This window comes from Rhinoraja longicauda, chromosome 29 (assembly GCF_053455715.1).
Source record: "Rhinoraja longicauda isolate Sanriku21f chromosome 29, sRhiLon1.1, whole genome shotgun sequence".
Taxonomy (NCBI): Eukaryota; Metazoa; Chordata; class Chondrichthyes; order Rajiformes; family Arhynchobatidae; genus Rhinoraja; species Rhinoraja longicauda.
The window spans coordinates 11700042-11716000 of NC_135981.1; the positions used below are offsets into that span (position 1 = coordinate 11700042).

Below are 15959 nucleotides of genomic sequence, written 5' to 3' on the forward strand. Positions count from 1 at the left end.
AGCAAAGCTCTGGAACCAAGAATGTCAGAAAATCAGTGGTGGAACTATAATGGGATATTAAATTTAAGTGCAAGATTGTATAACTAAATTAATTAAGACGGGGTTAAAATATAAAACAGCAGAAAAGCCAATTACCACCTTTTTGAGCTGATTATCAATTAATGTGCAAATTTACTTCAAAATGTTCTTAGTGTACAGTGGGATATTCACATTATTTTGTAATGTCTGTTTTTACTTTGAAATGCACTAAAAGAGGCTTGAAACTAATAATTTTGTGTGTACATTTTTTTAAATGTTCCAATTTTTTTACCCCTGTCGCAAGCGCTCGGCTCTTTCCCTCTTTTTTTTTTACCTCACTCACAGGCCTGAGTTCTCTCCCTCACATTGAACTCTCTAAGGAATCCAAAGTCAGAGAACACTCTCCAGCCCCATGTTGAATTATTGCTAGAAGCATCTGGATATCTATATTTACAATTAAGTTACTTTGCAAGGAAAAGGCAGTGAATGTTGACAGGTTTGCCCATATTATCCCAGAAAATACAAGTCCACAACCTGTAGGTGAGCAGACACTACGGTGTATTCTGCTGGAGAAGAAAATTGTGTGCAGACACTAGCAGATCCTTGTAGCCTACTGGTCCAGGAAATAATCCCGTGGTCTCAATTCCTTGCACTATTTGAATAAAGTGCTGGGAGTGGTAATAACAAATAAAAATTGGAGCAAGCTGAATATTATCTTGCTTATATCAAGAAGGTGCCAATAAAGATTTTTTTCACAAAGGACGGGCATTATGGCATTGGATAGTGATTAAGGATGGGTTTCACTTGAGGCAATGCTTATGGAATTGGAAAACTGGATTCCTGCAGACTCACTACATTTATAGGTTCCATTTCTACAAGGACATTTTTACTCCTGATTGCAGGTTTTTTAGATAAGCTAGGAGAGGCGGTGTAGCAATGTTGAATAACAAAGCAATGATAGCTATGAAGTGGGATGATAATGCAAGAAAAATCAACATGAAGTCATATTAATTCAAATGAAGATTAACAAAATTGGCGATAGTGTTTGAGAGGTCTCCAAATAGGCAGAGGAACATACGAATGTGCCAACGTTCTTACTGTTTTGGGAAGTGTTAAAAAAAAACCTACCAGGTCAATTATTAGTTCATGGGGATATAAGCCTTAACTGGGACGCTACCAGTGCAAAGGGTAAATTTGTGCATAGAAAACACAGGGGATGGAAGTGGACAATTTTACGTGCAAGCAGGAAGGGTGGTTGTGGGAGAAAACTTTGGAAGCAATATGATGTGGGAAAGACAATGAAAGACTGGACATAAAAGTTTGAAATTCTCTTGGTAAATTTATCCATCTGACATTTGATTTAACAAAAGTTGACTGGAAACAACTGATTGAAGCTAAATTGATGCGAGACTGGTGGAATGTTTCATGGCAGAAAAGTTGTTACTTTATTTAATATATATAAGGCAAAGGACTTGAAATAATTAAATTCAGTTTTCTGTTGGGTTTTTTCTACAGGTATAACCAATTGTGCCTAGTATTCCAGGGTGGTCTTTCATGGAAATACTAACCAGGTATGAGCTTGCTTCGCTAAGTGATATTCAAGTACAGAGCAAAAATACTGATACGTTGCTCTCTGAGGAGATGCAGAAGATTCTGGGCAAATACAGTCAAGAGAAGAAAATGGGGAACACCCAAATCTAGACCTTCCTGGATGTTCAGAGATGGAGGATAGGAACAAATAAAATATGAAAGCTTATGCCAAGTATAGGGAGCTCAAAATTGCCGGAAACCCAGAGAATGGAAAAAGAATAAGAATGAAATTAAAATGGAAATTGTGAAGGGGTGCCTGCAAAAACAGGGGATAATATGTATGAATGGTAAGAGATAACAAAGGAAAAGAATATATTCTATTGGAGATCAAAATGTTAAGCTTATAGGTGGAACATTCAGTATACGGATAACTGTGGAAGAAGCAGACTTGAGAAGAAAGATAGAAAGTAATGGAGATTCATGTTCTCAATTTGTAATCTACTTTGTTCGATGTGTCTCCACTGTTTAAAAAATTAGAATGGGTTATCTAATATGAAATGGTGTGTTGTGGCACAGGTTAATCAAGGACTTTTAATAAGGATTTATTAAGGAATTGTTTGTGCGATGAACAATCAAACCCTTTTGTGAAAGGCTCAAAGAGGGTAGTGCATTTAATGTGTTGCTCGTGGATTTTAGCATGACATTCGACAAAGCACACAGGGCAGACTGATCCAAAGCTTGTGGGACTCATCAGGTAGTTTGATTCAAAATTCTCCAGATGAAAGAAAAGGTTATGGAAGTTTTAGTGACTAGAATGCTGACTGTATTGGATTATTGTAGGGTTCATTACTATTTATTCACAAAATGCTGGAGTAACTCAGCAGGTCAGGCAGCATCTCGGGAGAGAAGGAATGGGTGACGTTTCGGGTCGAGACCCTTCTTCAGACTGATGTCAGGGGGGCGGGACAAAGGAAGGATATAGGTGGAGACAGGAAGATAGAGGGAGATCTGGGAAGGAGGAGGGGAAGGGAGGGACAGAGGAGCTATCTGAAGTTGGAGAAGTCGACGTTCATACCACCGGGCTGCAAACTGCCCAGGCGAAATATGAGGTGCTGCTCCTCCAATTTCCGGCGGGCCTCACTATGGCACTGGAGGAGGCCCATGACAGAAAGGTCAGACTGGGAATGGGAGGGGGAGTTAAAGTGCTCGGCCACCGGGAGATCAGTTTTGTTAATGCGGACCGAGCGCAGGTGTTCAGCGAAGCGATCGCCGAGCCCGCGCTTGGTTTCGCCGATGTAAATAAGTTGGCATCTAGAGCAGCGGATGCAATAGATGAGGTTGGAGGAGGTGCAGGTGAACCTTTGTCTCATCTGGAAAGACTGTTTGGGTCCTTGGATGGAGTTGAGGGGGGAGGTAAAGGGACAGGTGTTGCATCTCGTGCGGTTGCAGGGGAAAGTGCCCGGGGTTGGGGTGGTTTGGGTAGGAAGGGACGAGTGGACCAGGGAGTTACGGAGGGAGAGGGGAGGGGATGGGAAGATATGGCCAGTGGTGGGGTCCCGTTGTAGGTGACGAAATGTTGGTGGATGATATGTTGGATCCGCTGGCTGGTGGGGTGGAAGGTGAGAACGAGGGGGATTCTGTCCTTGTTGCGAGTGGGGGGAGGGGGAGCAAGAGCGGAGCTGCGGGATGTAGAAGGGACCCTAGTGAGAGCCTCATCTATAATGGAGGAGGGGAAGCCCCGTTTTCTGAAGAACGAGGACATCTCGGAAGCCCTAGTGTGAAACCCCTCATCCCGGGCGCAGATGCGGCATGGACGGAGGAATTCGGAGTAGGGGATAGACTTTTTGCAGGGGACCGGGTGGGAAGAAGTGTAGTCCAGATAGCTGTGCGAGTCGGTGGGTTTGTAGTAAATGTCCGTCACTAGTCTGTCTCCTGTGATGGAGATGGTGAGGTCCAGAAACGGGAGGGAGATGTCAGAGATAGTCCAGGTATATTTAAGGGCAGGATGGAAATTGGAGGTGAAGTGTATGAAGTCAGTGAGTTCTGCATGGGTGCAAGAGGTAGCACCAATGCAGTCGTCGATGTAGCGGAGGTAGAGTTCGGGGATGGGGCCAGTGTATGTCTGGAACAGGGATTGTTCGACGTACCCGACAAAGAGGCAGGCGTAGCTAGGGCCCATGCGAGTGCCCATAGCTACGCCTCTGGTTTGGAGGAAGTGTGAGGAGTCAAAGGAGAGGCTCATTACTATGTTCTTTGTGATATTTGGAACTCAGTCCTTAGACGTTAGAAAGAATACAGTTGCGGAGGGCAAAGAAGACCTGGGGAAAAACAGTGATCAAATATTATGAACCATTGCAAAGGAACAGAGGTAATGCATACCCACAAATTGTGGGAAAAAAGCAGAAGTAGGTAGGATGAGTTGATGACAGAAGCATGAGGTCATGGAGGTCATACTAAGGGTAATGTGGAGTGAAAATCATCAAAAACAAATAAAAAGCGTGTGGATGACCAGTTGAAAAGTACCTTTAAGATTGTGGAGCTAGAGTTGGGTATTCACCTAAATCAATACTTTTATTTGGCTAGTTCAAGGACAATGGGTTAAATGGTCTCAGTGTATAAATTCCTAAGATTCTGTGATTCTGCATCAATGGGAAAAAAGTAGCTATGAGGCACTTACGGCACTAGTGCAGGTCAAATTGGAGCATGTCTGTATAGAGATTAGTCTTGATATCAACAAGTTGAATAGAGTCATAGTGATGCAGTGTGGAAGCAGGCCCAACTCGCACACACTGCCAACAATGTCCCAGCTACCCTAGTCCCACTTGCCTGCGCTTGGTCCAAACCTGTCCTATCCATGTACCTGTCTAACTGTTTCTTAAATGATGGGATAGTCCCAGCCTCAACTACCTCCTCTGGCAGCTTGTTCCATACAGCCACCACCCTTTGTGTGAAAAAGTTACCCCTCGGATTCCTTTTAAATCTTTTCCCCTTCACCTTGAACCCATGTCCTCTGGTCCTCAATTCCCCTACTCTGGGCAAAAGACTGTGGATCTACCCGATCTATTCCTCTCATGATTTTGTATACCTCTATAAAATCTCCCCTCATCCTCCTGCGCTCCATGGAATGGAGACCCAGCCTACACTACCTCTCCCTATAGCTCACACCCTCTAGTCCTGGCAACATCCTTGTAAATCTTTTCTGATTTCAAGATTGACAATATATTTTTCAATTGTCAATCTTTCAAGCTTGACAGTATATTTCCTATAACATGGTGCCCAGAACTGAACACAATATTCTAAATGCGGTCTCACCAGCATCTTGTACAAGTGCAACATGACTCCCAACTTCTTTACTCAATACTCTGACTGATGAAGGCCAAAGTGCCAAATGTCTTTTGACCAAATGTCTACGTGCGACTCAACCTTCAAGGAGTCATGCACCTGTACTCCTAGATCCCTCTGCTCCACAACACTACCAAGAGGCCTAACATTTACTGTGTAGGTACAGCCCTTGTTCAACTTCCCAAAATGAAACACCTCACACTTTTCTGTATTAAATTCCATCAACCATTCCTCCGTCCACCTGGCCAATCGATCCAGATCCTGCTGCAATCTTTCACAACCATCTTCACCATCTGCAAAACCACTTGCTTTTGTATCATCAGCAAATTTGCTAATCTTGCCCTGTATGTTCTCATCCAAATCATTGATGTAGATGACAAACAGTAGCGGGCCCAACATCGAACCCTGAGGCACACCACTAGTCACAGGCCTCCAGTCCGAGAAATAACTTTCCACCATCACCCTCTGCTTCCTTCCATGGAGCGAATTTGCTATCTATTCAGCTATCTCTCCTTGGATCCCATGCGATCTAACCTTCTAGAGCAGCCTACATGTGGCACCTTGTCAAATGCCTTACTGAAGTCCACGTACACAACATCTACAGTTCTGCCCTCATCAACCTTTTTGATTAATACTAGAAAGGTGAGGCTGTTAATAAAATTATCCCTATAGAAATAGTAAACGACACTGCCAGCGAGTGCTGAGCAGGAAACTGTCATGTACAATTGTGGTGAATTTTAAACAGTCTAGAAACAAGTAATCCAGAACCACCCATGCACAATGATGATATAATTGTCTGATGTTTATTCAAATTGTTCTGCAAACCACACGAGACAGTACTTGTATTGTTGATTTAGATAGGAGGGAGAAGGTGGAACGTCTCAGACAAGAAATTGTACTCCAAAATCTGTTTGGTAAGTTTAAGCTTGAGCGTTGACTCTGCTAAAACATGACTTTTAGAACATTTTGATCATAAAAAATAACAAGCACTTCTTCTGTATCACATTTGGGACAGAATTTTGTAGTGTAGGTACAGGCCTACTTGAATGTGGCTGTAGCTTTTTAATATATAAATTAAGTTCTACAATGATATAATTATGAAACATCTTTATTTTTCCACATTTGGTACTTCAAAAACGGTTGGTGTGAGAGCTTTTAAATTATTACACTTCAATCAATTATAACATTCTACAAAAAAATGTTTTATTATGCTATTTAATTATAACAGACAACTGGGAATCCTGCAGTGAATAATAAAGTACATTATCTTGTGACCCGATATAATTCTGGATTGTTTATCATATTTATAACATTACAAACTTTTCTCATTTAAACTGTACCAAACGTCCAATTTTTCACTCACGGAAGGAGTACAACATTTTATATGTTAGTGATTTCTAAATGATGCGTTTCTATTAAGTTTGATAGCTTGAAATACAATATTTTGTACTGCATTGGAGAAAGAAGCCAAATTAGTTTTGGTACATGAAGAGACTTCAGTTTTTCTTCAGTCAAGGCAGCCTGATAAAGTTAAATTTATATTTGTAATTGTTTTATTAGCAATGTCAAGTTACTTCCAAATTAATGCAATGATTTTAAGCATATGAGATTGATATCACTGATTATACATTTTATATAAAATAACAGATTACAAACAGGCTATCCATGTGCACTTTCAAACAGTTGAATCACACTTAAAATGTGCTGTCTGGATTGTCCATGGTATTTAGTTGTGCCATATCAGTAAAAGACACAGACGACATTCTCTGGAATTCTCTGCCTCAGGAGGCAGTGGAGGCTAATTCTCTGAATGCATTCAAGAGAGAGCTAGATAGAGCTTTTAAGGACAGCGGAGTCGGGGTACGGGGAGAAGGCAGGAACGGGGTACTGATTGAGAATGATCAGCCATGATCACATTGAATGGCGGTGCTGGCTCGAGGGGCCAAATGGCCTACTCCTGCACCTATTGTCTATTGTCTATTGACAATGAAACGGGCCCTCCAGATCAGAGTGTGCCAACCATCCATTGAACTAATCCTACTGTAATCCTAATTTCATTTTCCCCACATATTCATCATGTCCTGCCCAGGTTCTACCTCTCAACCTGCACACCAGGGGCAATTTATAGTAGTCAAGCAACCTATCAACTCTATGCTTTTGGGAAGTGGGGGAAAAGCTGGAGCACCCAGAGGAAACCCATGCAGTCACAGAGAGAACATGCAAACTCCACACTGATAATACTATCTGTGGGGGGGAAGTAGTTGTACTTGACATAGCAAAAGGGTAAGAGGTTAACAAAGTTAGATATGGAATAGTTTTTCATAAAACACACTATCACGGTTGAAAAAATAGATAATGCAAAAACATGTAGCCACTGTTAATATTTCACCTGCAGTCAAAAGTAAATTTATTTAGTGATGAAAACTTAAAATTATTGATATGATAGTGCTAGATAATTGTTTTGAACCTCCATTATGTATATTCACACATGGAATTTGGAACGGTACAGTGCGCAACAAAAGCTTTTTATTGTACCTTGGTACACGTAACATTTGGGTTAAGGTTACTATATACTTTTGCATTTGACCTCCCAAATGCATCACCTCAAACTTGTCTGGATTAAATTCCATCTGACATTTTCGCTCCCAAATTCCCAATGGGTCTGTATCCTTTGACAACTTTTCTCATTTATCCACAACTTCATTTTTTGTTTCACCTACAAACTTACCAATCAGGCCATTGACATTTTCATCCAAATCATTATTATATATTGGGGAAAAAAAACATTCATCCAACAGCGAGGTCTCCGCACTGATCCTTGCAGAATACACTGGTCACAGATCTTCAGTCAGAAAAAAAACCTCTCCACCACTCTCTTCTGAGTGCAATGACCAATTTTCTATCCAATTTACCAACTCTCCATGGATCTTGTGATTTAAATTTTGCACCAGTTTATCATGACGAACCTTGTTAAATACTTTAAAGTCCAGGTAGAGACAACATTTACCGCCCTACACACATCCGTCATCTTTGCACCTCCAAAATAAACTCAAATCATATTTATAATTATAATAATAATAATGCATTTTATTTATATAGCGCTTTTCATATACTCAAAGACGCTTTACAGAGATTTTGAGAACATAGGGAAATTAATAAATAGATAAATAAGTAAATAAATAAATGAACAGAGAAAGGAGACAGAAGGTGAGGTGACCTTCAGTGGTTGAAGGCAGTACTGAACAGGTGAGACTTCAGTGATGTTTTGAATGTGGTGAGTGTGGAGGAGTCTCTAACGGTTTGGGGTAGTGAGTTCCATAGGGTGGGAGCAGCGATGGAGAAAGCCCTGTCCCCCCAGGATCTGAGTTTGGTCCGGATGTGGGGGGATAGGAGATTGGCAGCGGCAGAGCGGAGGGTGCAGGTGGGAGTGTGCCTGTGGAGGAGGTCGGTCAGGTAGGATGGGGCCAGGTTATGGAGGGCTTTGTATGTTATGAGGAGGATTTTGTACTGGATTCTCTGGGGGATGGGGAGCCAGTGGAGTTTATAAAGGACGGGGGTGATATGGTCACGGATCGAGGTGTGTGTGAGTAGACGGGCAGCGGAGTTTTGAATGTGAGCTAGAACCTCTCCTGCACAAAGTCATGTTGACTATCCCGGATAGGTCCATGTATTTGCAAATGAGAATAAATCATGTCCTTAAGAATCTCATCCAATAATTTTTCTACCATTGATATAAGACTCGCCATCCTCTAATTTTCTGGATTATCACTGTTGCCCTTCTTAAACAAAAGAACAGTATTCATTATACCAGTCCTCTTGGACCATGCTTGTGCTTAAAGAAAATATGAAGATCTCTTTCAAGGCCCCAGCAAAAACCTTGCCTGCTTTTCTCCAGCATAGATTCCACCAGGCCCAGGGACATATCTATCCTAATGTTTTTCAATTTGTCTCAAAACCGCCACCTCTTCGATATGAACTTGTGCTAGAATATCAACATACTTCTTCTTAATCTCATTATTATCCTTTTCCGTTTTGTTGAATATCAATGCAATGCATATCATGACGAAAGTTGCCCATTTCCTCTGGCACCATACATAAATTCCTTTATCCTTGAGTGTACCTCCCTTTGCCTAGCTACCCTCTTGCTTAATATAAAATGCCTTGGGATTCATCATATTTCTACTTACCAAAGATATTCAATGGTCCCTTTTAGCCCTCTTAATTGCTTGCCTGCTTCCTTTATATTCCTCAAGGGCCTTGTCCGATTTCAGCTCCTGAAACCTTGCACATGCTTTATTTAGTTTTTGGATAAACTTACAATAGCACTTGTTTCGAAGGATTATCTACAAAATATTTAACAAACAAAGCATAAATGCATTTCACAATAAAAATGTGCAGATCCTGTCATTCATTAAATGCAGTATTTTAGTCCCTAAAATTAGTATTGGTTTCTGGATTAACTCCAACTTTCAGAATTTTTGTTCTAATTTTAACAGATGACAGGAACTCATTTCTACAAGTGTAGCTGAATTTAAAATATTCAAAATAATAAAAATAATTTGTGTGCTATAATTAATTAAAAAAGAAATCAATTTAATTTATCCATTCACCATTAATTTTCTCGCAGAATCCATGATTCTGTCCTGTCTCAGTGACCTTAATCTTGCATAATCCATATAGCACCCATGGCTAATTCTAGGCCTTGATCAGGATACACGAAAGAATCACTAGCTAATGTTTTAATCATGTTCACTGTTTTGGAGAATGTGCTAAAATTGTATGAATATACAGTTCAAACTTCCCTGCGGCAACTGTAGAGCTAATTTAAGACAATAAAAACTTGTTTTCCATTACTTTAAACAGATTGGGGGATTTGTTTCAGATTTTTCTGTTTCAACATATACAAATGTAAATTTAAAATAATTAAATGTAAATTTAATTTATGACTAATTCCTGGTATTTTTTGTTTTAATCTTTTTGTACTAAATCTTGTGGTTCTAAAACTGATCTCCAGTTATGGTGAGAATGTTTTTTTTTTGTAAACTGGAATTTTGTGAAAAATGGACCAATCACAATTTTTTAATTGTTGGGCATATTGGTAGGATTGTATTTTCAATACGTTAGATAGATTTTAGATTCTATTTTGCAATTTTGTAATATATATTTCTTTCAAAAACTTGCCTTTATCTTTCATCCTGCATTGTCTTCTGCTTCTCTGTGTGTATGTTGGGAGAGGAGTTGGTGGTTTGTGCGAGGGATGGAAGTAGGTGGAAGATGGAGTGGAGTTGGGGATGCTGAGTGGTGCAGAGCATACACTGAATTGGAGTAAATTCAATTGCTTAATTAATATATTACTTTCAGATTCCCTACCCCCCAAAAACAAACAGCGCAGTGGGTGTGATGGCCACATTATATATTCTGTTTCAACTTGGATATTAAACACTTGGGGTTTGAGGTTTTCTGCACTCCAAAGGATGAAAAAACTAATTAGCTTACACGACAAAGTTACCTCAAGGTTTGCTAAAGCTTTCTAGCATTATGCAGTCTAAAGGAGTATTTTACTACTTAAAAGGAAGGAATGGTTTGGAGCCAACAAAAATAATGGGCGAATCAAATTGGCTTCCAAAGTAAGCAGCAGATTTTCTATTTCTGAATTTAGTGCCATAAAGGGCTTAATATCCTCATTGCGTCAAGGAAGATGAAGACACCTGCATCTTGTTGAACTAATTAATCAAACCCTATAATGATATAGCAGATGATTCTTGTCACATTCGCCTTGTTCGCCCACTCATCTTTCTCCGATTATTCCTTCCCTATAAATATTGCAATGATGTTAGATATGGTAGTCTGATCAAGGCATATCCATTACTCTCTTAGCATTTGCTCTAGTGGTCAATTTTGACCCCGGCACAGGTGCGGCCAATTTTGGGATCTGGGGGCACTCCAATTTCTTCAAAATAGAATGATACGTTAGCCAGAACATTTTGGATTTTAGGTCACAGATTTGAACAGCCTGTCTCCACTTCTGCTGAATAAAGCAAAGTTGAACATGGTAAATCCCTAATATGTCTTTGAGAATTTTGTTTGTGCAATCAAAAAGATTCTTGCTATTTTCCAGTCCGCCATAATTAAGTTTGTGAATGACAAATTAAGTTTTCACTTGTGTGCAGTAAATACTATGGCCTGGAGTTGAACAGTAGGGATTTACCAGGATGCATTTATAATAGCATGCAAAGCAAAGAGACGTTGCCATCATAATTTCATCTGGTGGCATTGGCAGAGGCAAAGTGAACCTTGCACAGCTGAAGATAGACACAAAAAGCTCGAGTAAATCAGCGGGTAAGGCAGCACTTCTGGAGAAAAGGAATAGGTGGCGTTTCGGGTCGAGATCCTTCTTCAGTCCCTTTTGAAGAAGGGTCTCGATCCGAAAGGTCACCTATTCCTTTTCTCTCGAGATGCTGTCTGACCCGCTGAGTTACTCCAGCTTTTTGTCTATTGTCGGTTTAAACCAACATCTGCAGTTCCTTCCTACACAGTTCTTGCATATCTGAATGTGTCTCAAACAACATTATGTAGAAACAAAGAACTGCAGATGCTGGATTACAAAACAAAAAGATACGAAGTGCTGGGGTAACTTAGTGGATCAGGCAATAACCCATGAGAACATGGATACGTGAGGTTTCGGGTCAGGACCCTTCTCCAGACTATCACCATTATGCTTCTATGTTACTGCATGCATTGTCATCCTATACCATCACCTCATCCATGGAGCCTATGTCTTTTGCTGCCCTTTTATTGAACTCTCCTACGTGGAATAACCAGAAAACCACCACCTTTTTTGGTATCATGGTTAGTGCATATTTAAAGGTGTCTCTGGCTTGGTTAAGATATCTGAAACACATTTGTGGCATTCCAGTGAACCACTTACACGAAGATATTTTAGAACAATGACCTTTGTACTATTTGTGTCCTTTGTTCCTTGGACATCTTGCAGGAATAATTGGCCTTACATTTGGCCTCAATAGCCAGTCTCAAGCATGCTTGGAGAATTGAATATATCTGGAAGGATTGCCAATGTACCTTGCATACTCCTGGCAAAAGATCTGCTAGTGATACTAATCACATGGAAAAAGATAGGAAACCTTTCCAATTAACAAATACTGAGGGAAGCCTGGCAATGTCATTCAATTCAAGTGTAACTGGTAATCCCCAAACTGGTGGAAGTCTAGTCAGAGCTGCATAATCAAGCAATCATTGATTCTGACCGGCAGTGTCTGTAATATAGTTGATTCACATTTTAGTCCATACAATAAAGTCTAAGTCCACTGAAAATAGGTCAAACCTAATCTAATTAAACATCGTCAGAGCAATCTACCCATAATCATCAGCCAAATTATGAAGATGTTGTTGAGGAAGACACAGAATGCTGGAGGAGCTCAGCTGGTCTGGCAGCACCTCTGGAGAACATGAAAAGTTGATGTTTTGGGTCAGATCCCTTCTTCAGACTGATTGTGGTGGGGAGGGGGAGAAAGTTGGAAGAGAGGAGGATCAGGACACAGCCTGGCAAGTAATAGGTGGAAGATAGACACAAAAAGCTGGAGTAACTCAGCGGGACAGGCAAAATGGTTCACAATCGAGTCCCCCATTTCTTTTTTTTATCCTCCTCTTCTTCCCCACTCCTTCATCCCTTTCCACCCAAATCCCTCCCTACGGCTTTATATTTAATTCCTCCTCATCTTCCCCTAATCTGACAATTATTTTACCTCCTGCCTTTTACCTCCACCCATTTCATAACAAGCCCCCTCCTCGCACCTTCACTTGCCAGGCTTTGTCCTACTCTTGCCTCCCTTTACCAGATTGCGCGCTGTTCCCATATCGTACATTTCCACCCCAGCTAGAACTCGTACGCTCCTGAAAGGTTCACCCATGCTTTTATTGACTCTGTATATGAGATGATGAGGTGAAAGGTGTCATCAACAATGAGGGAGAAAATGATAAAATGGAAGAATGAAATGAGGAAATGTGAGGGGAAGAATGTAGAGAGGAACTGTAAGAGGAAGCAGACTGTATAGTGATCTAATGAATGACGCTGGCATTTGAAGGTATGTAGAGAATGAAGTTTCAAAATACTACAGGTTTTAGGAAGCTTTATAAAAGCATCTTGGGTATTGAAGATAAATTGCTAATTTTCTTAATGGTTATCAATTGCTATGCATCAAACGAAGGAGGAATTGTTTGAGCTGGGTATCAGTATCTTGTAAGTGAATTGCCAATGCAAAATCTAAATAGTATGGGTTTTGGCAATAGAACAACTTTCTGATTGTTGTCAACAAACAATATGCTGGAAGAACTCAATGGAGGTGGCAATGAATGGTTGGTCTTTTGGTGGGAACCCTGGTTCAGAACTCTGTTTCTATGCCTTTTCCATTCGTGTCCAATGCTGATGATAAAAATAAGAGTGATGAGGTAGTATAAATTCAGATAAGGCTGAGATTCAGAAGTTGAGAACTGCATCTGAATATTTTGTTTAGGAGGATGATGATGGGGGGGGGGGGGGGGGGGACAAACAATTTCTAGTTGAGAACTCATCCTATTCAAGTTAATATATTGCAAGTTACTCTTACCGAATCAGATTTATGTTCCAAGTATCATTAGATATCATGATTGAAAATAAAATCCTATTGAAACAGAATGAAGCTGAAGTTATGCCACATTTCCTGAATGCACCTAATGTCACATTACAGAAAATCTGGTACATTTTATTTCTTTTTCCTTAACTCAAGCCTTCAAGCCAAAATGTTATAATTAAACTTCATTTTGTGGCTGTTTCTCATTCAATATATTCTTTGATCCTGCAAGAGCAAATTGAATGCACAATTCTTTCAAAATGGAATTTTAGAAATTCCATTTCAATATTTCTGAAATTATGACAGAATTGAAATATGTGATATCTAAGAATGAAACAGAAAATATGTTTTGCATTGTGAATGGGTTATATTGGGAATGGTTGTAGCCTTGGTAACAGACTGCATTTCAGTAAGATTCTTCATTCCAGGCACCATTCTAAGTGCTGAAAGCACGCTGTCAATCTAAAATGATGAATGATTTACAATCTATCACTCGTGTGTGTGCGCACTGGAAGATATATAATCTGAAATGTATTCCAAAAATGCTAAACGAGTGAATGAGGTCAATATTGCAAATTGCAGATGTTCTTTCCCATTCCTGAAAAAACTTTGTTTCTGCTTAAAGAAATAATTCACTAACCTATTTGTCAACAGTCACTGAAAACGGCATTCTGTGCTTTATATATTCCTTTAATCACTGAATATGCTTGTGAGAAAAATCACCTGCAAAATTGGAATAATTTCAACTAATTATTTTCATCTTTTCTTCCAATGTCACTTCCCTCATTGCATAAATTTGATAAACTGGCTAGATGCGAATTCATAACTACACTTCTCAATTAAATTGATTTTATTTTCTGCTTCTTAATCAAACTTCTAAATGAAGTACTCAAATTTGTGGCTTGTTTCTAACACTGCGGTCTAATAATGGCCCCATCTCTGGTTATAGAATCAGTGTGAGGGCAGCATGACAAGCATGGGTAGATGATAAATCACATAAGGTAGTAAACTTGCCTCTGAGTCAAAAGGTCTTGGGTTTACACTTGAATGCTTAACACAGTATAATGTAGTTCCATGCACCATTTAAAGAAGAACAGGGCCGTTCTTCCTATTTCTTGGACACATTTATCCCCCAATGGACGCCTGAATTGGATGATCAAGTTATTTGTTTCAATGTAGTTTGTGGAACTTAGTTGTGTAGCTTTGGTTGCTGCACTTTCTATCATGTAAACTAACCACACCTCAAAGCTATCTTCATGATATAAGTGTTTTGGGATGACCTGATTTTGTAAATGGCACTAAATGGAGACATTTAAAAAAAATTCACATAGGCACTGAAGTAATTAGCATGATGTTATTTTAAAGTAATCTATTCCTTTTTCGCAGTTGACTATTTAAATACTATACTTTCTCTTGGTTCTCCAATCATCCTATCTGAACTATAGTTAAGGGCCTGTCCCACTTTAGGCGATTTTAAGGCAACTGTCGGCGACTAGGCTGTCGCCGACAGTTCGCCTGGTGTCGCGAGCATGATCGTGAGGAGTCTTCCAAGAATCGTAGTGGATCTCAGCGGGTCGCTGAGAAATCATCCGGAGTGAAATTTCTCGGCAACAGCTGGCTTGTCGTCAGGTATCGTTTCTTATTGCGGGCGCTGTCGCCTGCTGTCCCCAGGTTTGCTAGGTTTTCTTAGATGCATTTAGAAGCACATTATATTAAAATAAGTAAAGTCATTTCAAAATACCATAAAATGCTTGTTTAACCAATTTATTTACCGTCAGGACATTTGACAGGTAGATTGGAGGCGACAGTTTAACGGTCAGGTAAGCAAGGGAATTTTCGCGATGTTTATGGCCATCAGCCATTACATTTAAAGTGGGCTCCCAACCCAGATATACAACCCAGAAACCAGATATGCATCTCCCGTACATTTTCAAAGAATGCCCACACACTTTTCACAAAAATCCACCTAACCACTTTTTAAATTAATTTTTTTAATACGACTATTAGTAAACCGGAAGCAAATACAGTTTGTGCCTTGTTACAGTGATGCTTGGTTTTTAAGTAAACCATACAAGATGTTATAGTTCAAAACTCTAAACTACTTACCGACTTGTCAGTGATTTCAGCGAAAATTCGGACGCCGGAGAAGCACTGACAGCGTGGGAATTTTGCGATGTTTCCAAAGACAATGTAATCTCGACCTGACTCAGCATTGTCGTGGTCATTGTCGTCGGGTAAAAGAAAAGTTTGGCGATCTGCTACGACTTTGACAATCGCCGGCAGTCACCTTAAAATCGCCTAAAGTGGGACAGGCCCTTTAGTATATCTGTTACTTGCTAGCTTCAAACTGGTACATGAATTGTTCATCGAAATTCATTGCCACTTCAGTATGTAATTAAAAGTTAATTTATTTATGGTTTATGCCAGTTACAAAGGTTACTG

General features: G+C 39.9%; 1 protein-coding gene across 10 annotated transcripts in view; it reads left to right on the forward strand.

Annotated features, from left to right (window-relative positions):
* Positions 1-15959, forward strand: part of LOC144607700 (protein TANC2-like) — a 458126-nt gene that overhangs the window by 179667 nt on the left and 262500 nt on the right. The window contains exon 4 of one of the 10 annotated variants that reach the window (XM_078424723.1): positions 1534-1589. The exons of 8 other annotated variants lie outside the window; for them this stretch is intronic. The gene's annotated coding sequence lies outside the window, so the exon portion shown is untranslated. Of the gene's footprint in view, positions 1-1533; positions 1590-15959 lie in introns of those variants that run through there. One more of the 10 variants, XM_078424725.1, reaches the window with a different exon arrangement.